Source organism: Pelodiscus sinensis, chromosome 8, assembly GCF_052426305.1.
Source record: "Pelodiscus sinensis isolate ZL-2025 chromosome 8, ASM5242630v1, whole genome shotgun sequence".
Classification (NCBI taxonomy): domain Eukaryota; kingdom Metazoa; phylum Chordata; order Testudines; family Trionychidae; genus Pelodiscus; species Pelodiscus sinensis.
Window position 1 is genome coordinate 33,045,273 of NC_143059.1, and position 4,576 is coordinate 33,049,848.

Here is a 4,576-nt window from a genome sequence, read left to right on the forward strand (position 1 = left end):
TGTATAATGCCTGGTCTGATGAACCACACTGATCTCCTTGACCAGGGCTAGAAGACATCTTGTTATGTATGGATTTACAGCTACTACCACAGGTGTCTCGTGCTTTACAAGGGAGATGGTCTATCACTCCAGGCTGTGTGTGTGTGAATGTATATGTTACATTCATTTCACATGACAAGGTTTCTTAGAAAGTTGATTTAGAGGTTTGACTCCTACTGATGTGTGTGTGTAAGCCTCACACATTCTGGGGTGTTAGTCCACTATATCTTGGTATTCTCCTTGGCTCCAACTCTGGAGCTGCTTCATCAGTTGATAAGTCTGTGTATAAATCCCAAGTGAGGTAGATGCCAATTACAACATAAGTTTTTAGCCATGAAATGGATGGTATGAGTTTACCCTGGAGGAATGTAATTTTTATTTGTGTATACTATGTATCCAACTTTGGGATTGGATGTTAGGATATGAATATTGGCCCCTTCTGTCCAAGATCATCCCTTGACTCAAATACACAGGTCCTCTTGCGAAATGCTATTTGTCCTTACAGTTCTTGCAAGCCAGGTATGTTCAGAATTGGAGTATGGCCCTGATCCAACAAGGAACGTAAACACATGTCTAACTTTAAGCACACGACTAGCATATTAGGTCCACTGAAGCCAAAGGAACTTTTCATGTGGTTAAGGTTTTGTCAGTATATGTGTATTTCTGCTACCATCAAAGTTTGAGATATTCTCTGTCCTGCTGACTTCCTCACAGCTAGAGAGCTCCTAAAATATGCAGGAAATGGGGCTATCTCTTACAGAAACCCCCTTTATGTTCTGTAGAAGGGCAACTTCCTAGAATGCCCTCAAGGACTTCCAGCCCCATCAATTCCCATTAAAATCCATTCAGTTTCATGATTTCCAGTGACTGAAATGGTGGCAACCATCAATATATGTAAAATGTACGTATAAATATTCTAATGTACATAAAATAAAATAGTGGGAACATTTATTTAAATTATGAAAAATGCAGCAGACCAAATTTCCTATATTTGTTTTCTTTGAGGACTTATTTGCAAGTCCAAACTCTGACAGACCCTGAGACTGTTTACTTCTGCACACTAGAAAAGTAGATTTCTCCATGATTTTGATGATAATTTACTCCTCTTTCTATCCCCAAGCTTTTATCACTCAGATTCAGACAAACTGCTGAGAACATCATAAATTCTTAGTGAGAGACTCATATTTCAAAAACATGGTTGTTTATACATAAAAAGTGGGTAAATCTTAAGCACCAAGCACCACATAATTCAGTTGTGCAATAAATGACAATGCTATGGTTTAGAATAGATGGAGATCAAGTGTAAAACAGTCCTTCAGATAGATTTTTGCATCTGGTTAGCTCTTTCTTCCCCTTTTCTGTCTTCTATGCCCTTCTTTATGCTTCCTGGTTGTTTGATTTCATCCTATACCTCATGGCTCCATCTCATACCACATGGGTCTTCTATCCCTTTTCTGTCATTGTGCTTATTGATGTTTACAAAATCATAAAAGATAAATATGGAAAAGACATTAGACCCTTCTTCCTTCCATTACAGTATGTTTCCCTTTTGTACATTTTCTACTACTTTGTCCAGTTTAGTTTTAAATGTCACAAATGGTGGGTATTTCACAGCTTCCTCCACAATAATTATTCCACAGTATAATAGGTTATGCTGTCAGGAAGTGTCTTTGATGATTCTTTGCTTCAGCTAGTGGCTTCTAATGATTACCCTCATAAATAATCCCCCAGCATCTTGCCTGTGTGCGGCCTTCAAATATTTGTAGATTGTTACCACATCCCTGTTGTCACTCTGTCCTGGTGTGGTTCTTTTGGAGGCTCACTGCTACTATCTCTTGGCAGCCCCTTTGTTTGCCCCTGATCAGGGAAGTTCTCTGAGTCTAGAAGCATGCCCCAGTAACTTAACTGTGCTCAAGGAGTCAGCCTGGAACAAGGGTGCTGTCCCTTTATTGTCCCAAGACTTTCTACCTCAACCTCCTTGTCTGCACTCTTTCCTTTATAGCCTGTATTGTTTCCTCCAATGGGCACAGCTGAGTGTCTGTCTGCATGTCTGGCAGCTGAGGCTGAGCATGATTGGTCTGCTTGCCTGAAGACAGGAGAGGCTCTCCCACCCTCCTATTTAAGCTTAGTGTGGGGTACCTGGATTCCATTACAGTCCCCCTTTTAGTCATTGCTTTCCAGAACAACAGCATACATAGTGAGCTCTTTAACATGTTCCTTACATGAAGTATTCTAGACCCCAAACCACTTTCCCATTCTCTAACCTCTCTGCACTTTATCAGTATTCTTCTGGTATTGTGGTGCATAGGAGCCATAATATATTACAGAGAGTGTAAGAAAGTTTAATATTTCCTTAGTCTGCTACTCTGACACATCTTTCCATATGCAGCCCAAAACTGCATGTATGTGTATGTATTTTGTGCGACATTACAAAGTCATGGCCAGTTCATTTTGTGCTAGCACTCCCTCAATATAAATACTTCCCAGATATATGGAGTTGAATGCTGTCTCCGTAAAGTCAATGGTAAAATTTGCATTGACTTAGAGAGACCAAGATTTTATTTTTAGTATAGATTATACACAGCAATTTATTCCATTCCTCCACTCAAAGGTTTATTAACTAAAATTTTTTCAAATAGTTTCTAATTTTATTGTTTGCCCATGTCCTTAATCTCTCAAGATCCCTTTCTTGCTCTCTTTTGACTTAGTGATCCTTCCAATTTAGTATAATCTACACTTTCTGTTAATACACAATTTACTCCACTCCAAGATCATTAAGTTCAGCTTTGCTTTTATTTACTCAATTAAACACCACAGAACAGAGTCACTTTTCAGACATGTTGTTCTGAAATGAAGTAGCAAATGCAGCCAAAATTCAAAAGTCAGATTTCCACTGCATTTTCTTCAGCCATTAGTTTTGTTTTTCTATTAATTATACATTTTTTGTCTAGAAAGATTTACTCTTTATGAAGCTATGCAGCTTATTGCTCTTGGTTCCATTACACTCCATATGGTTGATTTTTAACCCATCTTTCATATTTGTTTCATTTTTCCTAAGGATACACGTTAGACTTGTAAGTGCAAGAGTTATTTTTCTTTCATAATTTGAGCATTTGATACTCCATTTACTTTTCTACCCTTCTTGGGTCCCTTTTCTTTTGTCTTTGTCAAAAGATGAATCAGCTGATTTGCACGTGTACTACGTTTCTAAGGATTCCCTTTTTTTAATTAAAATTCATTTACAGAATGCTCCTTTCTTATAATTCAAGCTGCTTCTCTATAGTTTGTTTTTTGAAGATGTGGAGATGGATTTGTAAAAGGAATTCAGTATCTTGGATGCTTTAAAGTCATTTCATTATTGATTTCATTCTTCTCATTTACTATCCAACATACTGTTATTTTAGTGCTTCTTTTTCCTTTGATATATTTATAAAAACATGTCTTATTCCCTATTCAGTGTACTTTTGCTGTCCTTATGATTTCTTAATGACTCTTGTGTGGTCTTGTTGTTTCCCTTCCATTTTCCATGTGAGCAGTCCTTTGACTCTAACTCCATCTGCATTGACACAGGCTGTGTCTTTGCTGAATCATTACGTATGGCTTGCAGGGGAAAGGGGAAGAACCTGTCCTCTTCTATCACTGCATAACCTACTAGACTATCCCATGTTTACTCATGGCCTGATAGTATAAGTGAGTGGGAATTGCTTCTAAAAGCATTAGTAATTATGGGCTGTGATTTTACATATCAAGTTTGATCTATAGATATTTCTGCATTGTGTCCTCCATGTGCTTTATGGATCTCTGAGCCTCCCTCATGATTCTCTTTTTTTAAACCTACTATTTACTAGTGTTATGGGAATCTCAGCATTTTAATTTGGAAGGGTTCATATACAATAGGGAGTTTCACACCAGAGGCTTTCCTCTGAGTTTTAGAATTTAAATAAGTCTTGAAACTTCAAGCAAATGGAGTAAAATTATCAGATTTGGCTGGTTTCATGCAGAAATCAATATGCATAGCTCTGAGTCTTCACTTGCCTTATTGAAATGTGTAAATTTCCTGTTTCCTTAGCTATAATCTATTTTTTAATTTACACAGATGTTAGCATGGGAAACTTAATGGATCTTCCAGCATGGGAAGCTGGAGCCAGATAAATTTCATAGTTAACATTTTTATATTCTGAAAATAGATGATTAGAAGTGGAAGTGCAGACACAAATTGTACCAAACTGTATGTCACTGCAGTCAGAATAGATTCTGAGACAAACTCTGGCTCTAGAAAATGGTATCTTAGTCTCATGCAGCCAGACTTCTAAAATTGTTTGGTTCTGTTGAACTTTGTATCTTTGAATTTTATAGTCAGAGGAAATAGAAGAGGCAATGTGCAAGGGTAAACAGTTTGTTCAAACATACATTTTTCAGAAACCATTTACTCAGTCAACTCCAGTAAATTTTACTCAGCTCATTGAAGCAGTAAATACATTTCACCTCTTCAGCAGGCCTGACCTTTGCTGTAACATGTGAATGTTGTTCCTTGGTT